The sequence below is a fragment of the Ranitomeya imitator genome, chromosome 5, assembly GCF_032444005.1.
Source record: "Ranitomeya imitator isolate aRanImi1 chromosome 5, aRanImi1.pri, whole genome shotgun sequence".
Taxonomy (NCBI): Eukaryota; Metazoa; Chordata; class Amphibia; order Anura; family Dendrobatidae; genus Ranitomeya; species Ranitomeya imitator.
This window is the reverse complement of record NC_091286.1, coordinates 410,409,494-410,421,378: the sequence shown is the minus strand read 5'-3', so window position 1 is coordinate 410,421,378 and position 11,885 is coordinate 410,409,494.

The following is an 11,885-nucleotide window of genomic DNA, read 5'->3' as shown; positions in this document are numbered from 1 at the left end:
AGTGCATGTCCTATTTTTTTTTTTTGTAGATCAGACTCCGCTATTAATGTATATAACAGCTAGTTTTAAACAAATTGCACACCAAATTGGATCTGTTTATTTGTGGATGGCTAATTGGATACGGCGGTATGGATAAGGCTTCATTAAGAAGTCCATTTATCTCTCCAAAGAGAAAAAAAACGGAATGAATTTCATCACTCTGAGTGATCATTTTCATTGGTTGGTCAGTGTGTCAATGTTTCAGTTTTTCTATTCAGCAAAAAAAAAAAAAACAGAAAAAACTTATCAAGCTTTCCTCTAAAACAAACATGAAAAAGATATCTACACATTCTATCCATGAAAAACAAGAATAGGCCGTAAGGGTGTAAGGGTATGTGCACACGTCAGGATTTCTTGCAGAAATTTCCTGAAGAAAACCGGAAATTTTCTGCAAGAAATCCGTTTTTTTTTTGGCGTTTTTTTTGCGTTTTTTTTTAGCATTTTGCAAGCGAAATTAGCTTGCAGAATGCTAAAGTTTTTCAAGCGATTTGTAGCATCGCTTAGAAAACTGACTGACAGGTTGGTCACACTTGTCAAACATAGTGTTTGACAAGTGTGACCAACTTTTTACTATTGATGCTGCCTATGCAGCATCAATAGTAAAAGATAGAATGTTTAAAAATATTTAAAAAAAAAATAAAAAAAAGGTTATACTCACCCACAGACAGCCGATCTCCTCAGCGGCGTCCGTTCCTATAGATGGTCTGTGTGTGCAGGACCTTCGATGACGTCGCGGTCACGTGAGCGGTCACATGAGCGGTCACGCGACCAATCACAAGACGGCGACGTCATCGCAGGTCCTTCACACAGAGCATCTATAGGAACGGAAGCGGCAGCATGCACCGATGAGAGGCGGGAGGACTCCGGGGCCATCGAAGGTGAGTATATCACTATTTTTTATTTTAATTCTTTTTTTTTACCAATTATATGGTGCCCAGTCCGTGGAGGAGAGTCTCCTCTCCTCCACCCTGGGTACCAATCGCACATAATCTGCTTACTTCCCGCATGGTGTGCACAGCCCCATGGGGAAAGTAAGCAGATCAATGCATTCCTAGGTGTGCGGAATCCCCGCAATTCCGCAAATTTAATGAACATGTTGCTTTTTTTTCCGCAATGCGATTTTTTTCGCGGAAAAAAAAGCAACAATTGCACAAGAAATGCGGAATACACTTTAAATAATAGGAGGCATATGTAAGCGTTTTTTTCGCGTTTTTATAGCGAAAAAACGCGAAAAATACTGAACGTGTGCACATGGCCTAAGTGTTAGACTGCAGTCAGACTAGCAGTATTTGTAAGCCAAAACCAGGAGTGGGTGATAAATACAGAAGTGGTGCATATGGTTCTATCATACTTTTCCTCTATTTGTTCCACTCCTGGTTTTGGCTACAAATACTGATGTCAAGTACTGACCAAATACTGACCGTGTGACGGCAGCCTTACACGTCTTCATGAGGTCAAGGCATTATGAAGACACCTTCTGACTGAGTATTATTGAAAAATACATGTAATGCTACTTTTAAACTTATGCTAAAAGGTCATTATTTTCAAATCATCAGAATACCTTAAGACATAAAATCACTTAAGTCACCATTATCAATTCTCTTCTATCTGAAATCATAAAATATTATGGGAGATTTATTAAAACAAATGCAAATAAGGATTTGCCCATATCAACGAATCAGATTCAAACCTATATTTTTCTGAAGCCTTTGGCAAATGAAAACAATTAATTGACAGCTTTGGACAATACTTACATATTTTCTTTGCATTGGGTCGGTTTCACACATCCTTTTCTTCACTCATATGTGAAAAAAGGTTTGTAGTTTTTTTCAGTGTGCTGGACCACTATTGGCAATCTTTATTGCATCCATTTTTCACAAAAGATAAAAACAATTTCTCTTCTCCTATCCATCAAACAGTAAAATAAGGACACATCTGATATTTGTGTGCTATCCCTTTTTTTCCATAGGACCATTAACTTGTATTTTCGAGTTAGATCCGTAACTCCAATCAAAGTAGGACATGTATGCTTTTTTTTTTGCAATCAGTCCATAGCAAAGGACAGGTGTAAAGGCCCATTCATTGTAACGGGTTCATTTTCTATCCACAAAAACAGAGGTTCCCAGTTTGCATGAGGGAAATTATGGCCTTTTTCAGACCATGCCCCTTTCTACAAACCATACCCACTTACATGCCCTCCCTCATAAAAATAAAGACATTATTGCATCATGTGGGCACTGTGGCTGCAGTTCATCAATATTCCATCATTTAGGACATGTACTTTGACAAAATAGGAAAAGGCTGCAAACAGTCGGCTCCTGCTAATTGACTATAGGGATCACGTGACGCAACAATGTTACATCACCCACTGGGAACAGCACTGCTGCAGGAGAGGAGTATACATTGTTTTGATTTTCTATGGGACCCTGAATTGATTACGCAATGATTGTCCAGTAGTGTACAAACCCTTTAATGTGTAATGAGTACTAATAATGTAGTATATGATATACCAGTATTCCATGAGATCTCTGGATCTACACAGATTACATAGCACTCTGAGGCCACACTCCCATCTTTCGTCCCCTACTAAATACAATGGTTCCAAACCATCATAGCTTGTACACTAGAATTCTGGGGTGAAAAACAGTTTGAAGAGTTGCAAACTTTTGGCACAATGTGAGGCGGTGCTAAAGTTTTGTGACTTTTGGCATTCTCATGCCCAGTTCTAACAAAGTGGGTGGAGTTTGGAAGGGACGGGGTGTGGTAGCCCCTGCTCATCAAAAGCATGACGAATGGCGACATTCGTTACGCCACAAATCTTACGTCAGGCCCCAACTGTAGTAAGATTTGAAGCACGTCATCTGACAAATTATGGATAACTACATCTGTTTAAGATCAGAACCAACATGAGCATATGAATACAACACGAGAAGCACAATCAAAACATGAATACAGCACCAGAACCATTATCAGTGCATGAATGTAGTAGAGAACTATCCTTAGTACCTGAATGCAGCATAAGAACCTTCATCAATTACAATGTCTAGTCAGTGCAACTCAATGATACTGTATCAAAGGGGTTGTCCAGTACTTTTATATTGATGGCGACACCTTGCATACTTACCAATTAGCTGTTCCCGGATGTGATCAGTTGCAGAACTGCACAGTTCCATCAACTGCACAGTGGTTGCAGGCCGATACTGCACATCAGCCGCTATTCGAATGCTGTACTGTTGCACAACTGATCACAATCAACTGCAGCCAGCAATGAGAAAAACGGATTGGTTGGAATTCCGGGTGTCGCAACCCAAATGATCAGATATTAATGCCCTCTCCTAAGGATAGGCCATGAAGATAAAAGTATTGGAAGACACCTTTAGCTTACGCTTAGTGGTTAGCATTAGCACTGCAGCCTTGCAGCGCTGGAGTCCTGGGTTCAAATCCCTCCAAGGACAACATAAGCAAGGAGTTTACATGTTCTCTCCGTGTTTGCGTGGGTTTCCTCCGGTTTCCTCCCACATTCTAAATACATCCAGATAGGGGACTTAGATTGTGAGCCCCATTAGGGACAGCAATGATAATGTCTGTAAAGCGCTGCGGAATATGTTAGCGCTATATAAAAATAAAGGTTATTATTATTATTAGCTTACACCTCCTAGCATATCCCGAACAGTGATAAGGAGATTCTGGGAGATGTTGTCATCAGACTGACCAGTTGTCATCAGACTGACGAACATGCAAACGCCACAGTGTGGATTAGATGTAGTCAGAATCACAAATAAACCTTTACATCCTGGTACCTTATAGGTGACATCTGCTCTCATTGGAGTCATTCTCATCCCTAGCTGCATTACTTTTTACATTCATAGTTTGTCTCGACTTCCCTCTTCTATTTATATCTGCAGAACATCCCAACACAGGGGGGAGGGGGGGGGTGCCTTAAAAATAATAATGTCATTATAGTACTCGCTGAATAAAAAGATCTGCCCATATACAGTAGGTACGGAAAGTATGCAGACCCCTTTAAATTTTTCACTCTTTGTTTAATTGCAGCCATTTGGTAAATTCAAAAAAGTTCTTTTTTTTCTCGCTAATGTACACTCTGCACCCCATCTTGAATGAAAAAAAAACAAATGTAGAAATGTTTGCAAATTTATTAAAAATGAAAAACTGAAATATCACATGGTCATAAGTATTCAGCCCCTTTGCTCAGTATTGAGTAGAAGCACCTTTTGAGCTAGTACAGCCATGAGTCTTCTTGGGAATGACGCAACAAGTTTTTCAGACCTGGATTTGGGGATCCTCTGCCATTCTTCCTTGCAGATCCTCTCCAGTTCCATCAGGTTGGATGGTGAATGTTGGTGCACAGCCATTTTCAGGTCTCTCCAGAGATGCTCCATTAGGTTTAGGTCAGGGCTCTGGCTGGGCCAGTCTAGAATGGTCACAGAGTTGTTCTGAAGCCACTCCTTTGTTATGTTAGCTGTGTACTTAGGGTCATTGTCTTGTTTAAAGGTGAACCTTCTGCCAAGTCTGAGGTCCAGAGCACTCTGGAAGAGGTTTTCATCCAGGATATCTCTGTACTTGGCCGCATTCATGTTTCCTTCAATGACAACCAGTCGTCCTGTCCCTGCAGCTGAAAAACACCCCCATAACATGATGCTGCCACCACCATGTTTCACTGTTGGGATTGTCTTGGGCAGGTGATGAGCAGTGCCTGGTTTTCTCCACACACACACTTAGAATCATCACTAAAAAGGCCTATCTTCGTTTCATCAAACCAGAGAATCTTATGTCTCATAGTCTGGAAGGCCTTCATGAGTTTATTAGCGAATTCTATGCGGGCTTTCATATGTCTTGCACTGAGGAGAGGCTTCCGTCGGGCCATTCTGCCATAAAGGCCCGACTGGTGGAAGGCTAGAGTGATAGTTGACTTTGAGGAACTTTCTATCATCTCCCTACTACATCTCTGGAGCTCAGTCACAGTGATCTTGGGGTTCTTCTTTACCTCTCTCACCAAGGCTCTTCTCCCACGACTGCTCAGTATGGCTGGACGGCCAGGTCTAGGAAGACTTCTGGTGGTGCCAAACATCTTCCATTTAAGGATTATGGAGGCCACTGTGCTCTTAGGAACCTTGAGTCAGTTCTGTGCTTTGCCACAATTCTGTCTCTGAGCTCCTTGGCCAGTTCCTTTGACTTCATGATTCTTATTTGGTCTGACATGCACTGTAAGCTCTTATATAGTCAGGTGTGTGCCTTTCCAAATCAAGTCCTATCAGCAGGGCCGGCTCCAGGTTTTCATGGGCCCTGGGCGAAAGAATCCCGGTGGGCCCCTTTAATACATACCACAATTCATAATGCACAGAGAAATATAGGTATAGTACAATGCCACAGATTTCACTTACTTCTTACATTACATGAGTGATATCTATTGTGCATTCTACATTAGCTCAGAAACCGGACAGTATAGTCCTCTATACAGAATAATGAGCCCCATATATTGCCCCATACACTATAATGGCCCCATATAGTGCTCCATACAGTATAATTGTCACTACATAGTCCTCTATACAGAATAATGAGCCCCATATATTGCTCCAAACAGAATAATGAGCCCAATATTATGCTCCATACAGAATAATGAGCCTCATATAATGCTCCATACAGTATAATGGGCACCACAGAGTGCTCCATACAGAATTGACCCCATATAATGCTCCATCCAGAATTGACCCCATATAATGCTCCATACAGTATTGTGAGCCACATAATTCTACATACAATATATGATGGGCCCCATCTATTGCTCCATATATAATGGGCCTCATATAATGCTCCATACAGTATATGATCGGCCCCATACATTATACGGAGTCCCATATATTGCTCCATACAGAATGGGCCCCATATGATGCTCCATACAGAATGGGCCCCATATAATACCCCTTACAGAATGGGTCCCATATAATGCTCCAAAAATAATTGGCCCCATAAGATGCTCCATGTATAATGGGCCCCATATAATGATCCATATATAATTGGCCATATAAAATGCTCCACATATAATTAGTCCCATAAGATGCTCCCTATATTATTGGCCCCATAAGATACTCCATATAGAATTAGCACCATATAATGCTCCATATATGGGGCCCTTCTGATGGTCCCCATATATTGCTGAAAATATTTTAAAAAAAAATGAAATACCTCTCGCTGCTTGATGCTGCTCTGCTCTGGACTCCTCACCGTCGGTGTCTTCCTGCTCTCTGTGCTGCGACTGATCAGGCAGAGGGTGCGCATTGGTGATGTCATCGCGCCCTCTGACCTGAACGTCACCATCAGAGGATGGAAGATGCTGACTGCAGCACTGGAATCGGGAGAGGTAAGTATCGCAAGTGCCGGAGCAGGCGGGGTTCCACTCGCAGGGGCCGGCACTATAGCATGCCAGTGTCCCCAACGGCAAGTGGGCCCCCTGCCTGCTCAGGGCCCCGACACTTGCTCGGGTGCACCGGGTGCTGACGCCGGCCCTGCCTATCAGTTTAATTTAACACAGCTGGAAGATGAAGGAGTAGAACTATCTTAAGGAGGATCACAAGGAAATGGACAGCATGTGACTTAAATGAGTGTCTGAGCAAAGGGTCTGAAGACTTATGACCATGTGATAGTTCAGTTTTTCTATTTTATTAAATTTGCAAAAATTTCCACATTTTTGTTTTTTTTCAGTCAAGATGGGGTGCAGAGTGTACATTAATGAGAAAAAATGAACTTTTTTGAATGTACCAAATGGCTGCAACGAAACAAAAAGTGAACAATTTAAAGGGGTCTGAATACTTTCCGTACCCCAACTTTTTGAGTTCCCGTGCGGTCGGCAAGCACGTCAAAACGTTGCATGCAGACGCATCTGCAACAATGCATGTCCCTGCATACCCAATGTTAAAGATAGGTACGAAGGACGACGCAGGATGCAAGCGGAAGTAGGCGGAGCTTAAGGCCGGGGTCACACTACTGTATAATACTGACGAGTGCTACCTGTCACCTGTATCTCAATAATGAGAACGTCTGTATTCACTGGGAATTTAGAGAATGATCAGTTCAGGAGGGAAAAGAAGTTCTTATTTTCATGTGTACTATTGATTTATGAAAAAAACAAACCATCAGTTACTATTTCACCGTGTTTCTACTTATTCCAGCGATGTGTCATTTACTGGGCGTCTTGTTGTAGTTTTGATAAAACCATTGCTTTATCTGCTGCAAATCTATGAGTTCCTTAAATGATGAGCTGTGCATAGGCAGAAAGCTTTAAGTCAGTGATGGAGGTAGGTTACACAGAGGTTATATATATGTAGGACAACATGGCAGCAGGTGTACTAGAACTCCAAAGATAATTTCCTGCTGATAAAACAGTGGGTTTATCAAAACTACAGCAAGCAGCCCAGTAAGTGATACATTGCTGGAATAATGTTCTCTTCTCTTACATCATGTTGCTCTCAGATTAGGCGGCAAATACCTGGTGACAGATTCCTTTTACAGAATGACTGTTCAAACCAAGTCCCACCGCTTAGTGAATCCCAGTCAATCATTTAACTACACCTTCCCACCTACTTATTTTCCCTCAATCTCCACCCCCCCCCTTCCTTCGTTGATTGACAGCTCAGACTTTATAGAGCTAAAGAAGAGAGGACATGATCAAAAACAAACGGGTGGGAAGGTGTATAATAAATGATTAGCTCCACCATGATGCACTGAGCGCCTGTACTTGGGGTGAGCAGTCATTCTGTGCTGACAGAGTCCCTCTAAGTTCAGACCAACATTAACAAGTTGAGATCAATTTCAGATGTGTGTTTCCTGCAGATTTTCAGTGAGGATTTTCCATTGAAAATCTGTAGCAAGTGTACAGTACATGTGCATAGGGTTTTCAAAACCTCATCCATATGTAATCGGAAAATAAGCATGCTGCAGATTTTTGACCTCTGATGATCAGGAGATTTATCATATTTGTTTGTGAGCTTTTTTTCCCTAAGAGCCACACATTTTTTTTTTTATATTCTGACATAGCCCTAAGAAGGTTTTCTTTATAGCTTAAAGGAAACCTGTCACCTGATTTTGGCGGGACAGGTTTGTGGTTATATGGGCGGGGTTTTCGGGTGTCTGATTCACCCTTTCCTTACCCACTGGCTGCATGCTGGCCGCAATATTGGGTGGAAGTTCATGCTGTGTCCTCCGAAGTACACGCCTGCGCAAGGCAATCTTGCCTTGCGCACGCGCAGTATGCTTGCCCAACTGCGGGCAAGTCCGAAAAGCCTTAGTGCGCATACACTGGCGCACTAGGTCCCGGAAGTATTTCGCTGTGTTCCGGGACATAGTGCGGCGGCGCATGCGCACTAATGCTTTTCGGCTTTGCCCGCAGTTGGGCAAAGCATACTGCGCGTGCGCAAGGCAAGATTGCCTTGCGCAGGCGTGTACTACGGAGGACACAGCATGAACTTCAACCCAATATTGCGGCCAGCATGCAGCCAGCGGGTAAGGAAAGGGTGAATCAAACACCCGAAAACCCCGCCCATATGACCGCAAACCTGTCCCGCCAAATTCAGGTGACAGGTTCCCTTTAAAGATGTAGTCCACTAATTGGGACTTCTCATACCCCTGGCTTGGCCCCAATAAAATTATAAAGTCTATACACTCCTCCCGTGCTGGCGCCATTCCCGCGGTGTCAGCACTCCCTCTCCCTGGGGCTCTTGTGCGGTGTTTTGAAACATGATGCTGGCGTCACTGTCTCTGCCTTTGGACAATTGGAACATGAAGCGGAAGTAAGGGATCTGCTGCACCCCAAACTTCCTCTTCATGATCGATTTGTCTGAAGGCGGAGACAGTGACGCCAGTGCTGATTGCGCGTCTGGGTGCATAAAGGGGTTAAAATCTACCTGCTTATTATATTGTGGAAATGCTGCAGATGTTCACCACGTATTGTACTCCTTTAGGCTAGGATAACACATTGGTATTTTCTCAGAGCTGACAGAATTGGGCCGATTATGCAAATGACACTATGATCTAAGTTTTCCATCTTCTCCATTCTGCCAGTCTGTAGAAATTGGGCAGCACTCAGATGTCATCTGAGTGCAGTCTGATTTTTCCCATGGACTCATTGACTTGCATGGTCGAGTGTGATCAGATAATCAGATCCAACTTGGGATTGCAGCGATTTGTTTCTTGGATTGCTGTCGTTAGAAAAATCTAACCTGGGCACGGCCGCAAAGAATAACATTGGACGGAGTGTGATACAATGCTTGGACCGAGAGTATGGCCATGTGCACAAGCCCATACTTCATCTGCCTGAAATCTGGAGTGAAACCACAGTAAAATCAGAATGTAACCCGTGTGGATTTTGCTGCAAAATCATTAGGGAATGTGCTCAAGATGAGGATATAGCAGAGCTTTGGGCACAGAGTATTTTAGTTGAGTTCGAATCATGCAGGTGAATCATGCAGGTAAATCCACATGTGTTCACTGAACCATGCGGATCTGCTGCATCCAATACATTTCTATTGTGGAAATTTCTGCTGCAGAGACTATAGTCTCTGCGACAGAAATGGCCATTTTGCGACCCGTAAATCCGCACCGCGGGTGAGTTTACGCAGCGTCAAATAGAAGCATAGTGGGCATGAGACTTCAATAAATCTCATCACTGTGCTTGTACTGTAGAACACAAGTGTTTTGAACGAAGCACAAGTCCACTGCATCCAAAACGCTGCTATTCCTGATCCTGGGCACCTTCCCTTAGTGATTCACTTGTAATACAGAGATGGTCAGCTACGACTAGGCGTGAAACCGCATTCAAACAGCGCAGCAGAGACCTAGGATAAGTAGTCGCCGGAGAGGCTGCCCTGTCGCATACTAGTTATTGGGGCACTCTGCAGTGAGGGCGGTATATACATCACCAGTCCCAGGCAGAGAATATATATATAAACCTTCGGTCCGTCACTGCCAGGATCCCCCAGTAACACCAGAACAGTATGCTGCCACCAGTTCCTCATTAGATATAAGCCCGGTCCATTAACAAGCTTATATCGGGTCAGAAACCAACCCCAGGTAGCGTATAAGTACTTGCCGACTCACGGACGTGGGAAATCAGGATTCAAGATAAAAGTGCAGCCCAAAATGTATTGATAGTTCAATTGCTGAAAAGCGCACTAGATACTACAATTATATACAGAGGAATATACAGATATTACAGCCAGAAGTACAGATAAAAGTAGGGTACAGGTTGAGGATATTAGTTGGCTGTATGCATCACGCTACCATTTCTTACATTTTTATAACTTGTGGATGGAGGGAAGCTCTCGTATCCACAGGCACCTTCTTAGTTTCTGGTCCATCTCCACGCGTGACGTGGCGCGGCTTCCATGGCAGAACAATGACACTGGCTAAAGGTGTGTAGCTAGCTTGCCCCCTCCCATATTCACCACCGCCCCTCTAGGTTGGACTGAATTCTCCTCCCTTGACCACCTAGCTGAAATAATTCCCAATATCTAGGATGGGTCATAACTTCCTGGCGGGAGGTCTGAACGGGATGACTGATGTCTCAACAGGTTGGTTGGGGCTGGACCGATATGGAGAATCTAAACTTGGGTCGGCTAAGAAGTTCTGGAGAGCCAGTCTCGATAGCTCAGTATCCGGGACCGCTAGAGAAAGATGAGATGCAGGGGTGCGTGCAGAGGGCTCCCAGGGTTCTGGTGGTATATTGGACTTAACCCAGAGATGCACGGTACTCTCTTAATTCATCTCTAGATGTTGGCAACGATAGGGCTATAGTTTCCATTGATAATTGATGCTGGCAGCCTTGCACAAAATACAGCAGGGGGTCTCAGCTCTGCTCCTCCTCCTTGCCTTCATTAACACGTGGCCTTCATTAACACGTGGCCTCTAATTCTCTGGCATATGGTAAAGTTCTGTTCTTTTGGGAATTGTGTACTTATCCCAAGGGTGGAGCCACATCCCTGCTGTGGAAGGGCGATCTCTGGATAATCTATGGGGCCTGAGTTAATAAATCCAAAATGGAGTCTCCCTTGTCCCTCACAATCCCAAATCTGAATGTCCGGATTGCTACCTGCCAGCATCTTATCACTGTAATGCTTACATCCTTTTTAGATGCTGGATGGCACAATGGTGATTATAATGCTGGATGATAGAAAAAAAAAAAGACTTGACCAGATTCATACCTGCATTATTTTTTTTCCTAAAAGATTAACTAAATTTTTTTTTTCAGATTTCATTGCCCAGTTATCATCAGATTAATGGGGGGCCTGGTTCTGAGACCGATCACTCAGAGCCCCCACACACCCCAAGAGGTGCACAGTTCCAGTTCGATGCGAGCAAAGCGCTAACTACAGAATGAACAGAAAGCCTACGCTACGAAGCCGGGTGGGGCGAGGTATCAGGACGCGGACCCCACAGATTTACAGGACTGAATATCCATAAACCTTATAAATTGGGTATATATAAATGATGTGCCGCCAATGGGTCGGACACGTGCGTCGCTGTCACTGGAGACGTTCCCACTCATACGTATGGGACTTGTGACACGAAGGGTAACTGTAGTGATAGATACAGGTCCCACTGGGCGTCTGATAAACATGAGGTGGGAATACGCCTCAAAGGATGGAAAAAAACATGCAAAAGGGTAACAGAAAAAAACAGGAACATAAAGGTTCAAAAACAACTGGTGTCTCAAAGACAACCAGGGAGCCGCCCGGCCTGCACTCGTCAGCGCGCTCCCTCCCGCCCGCGGTACAGTGAGGAGCGCCGGCGTCTCCGACCTCAACAACTCCGACTCCGTGCTCCACTTCCAGGAT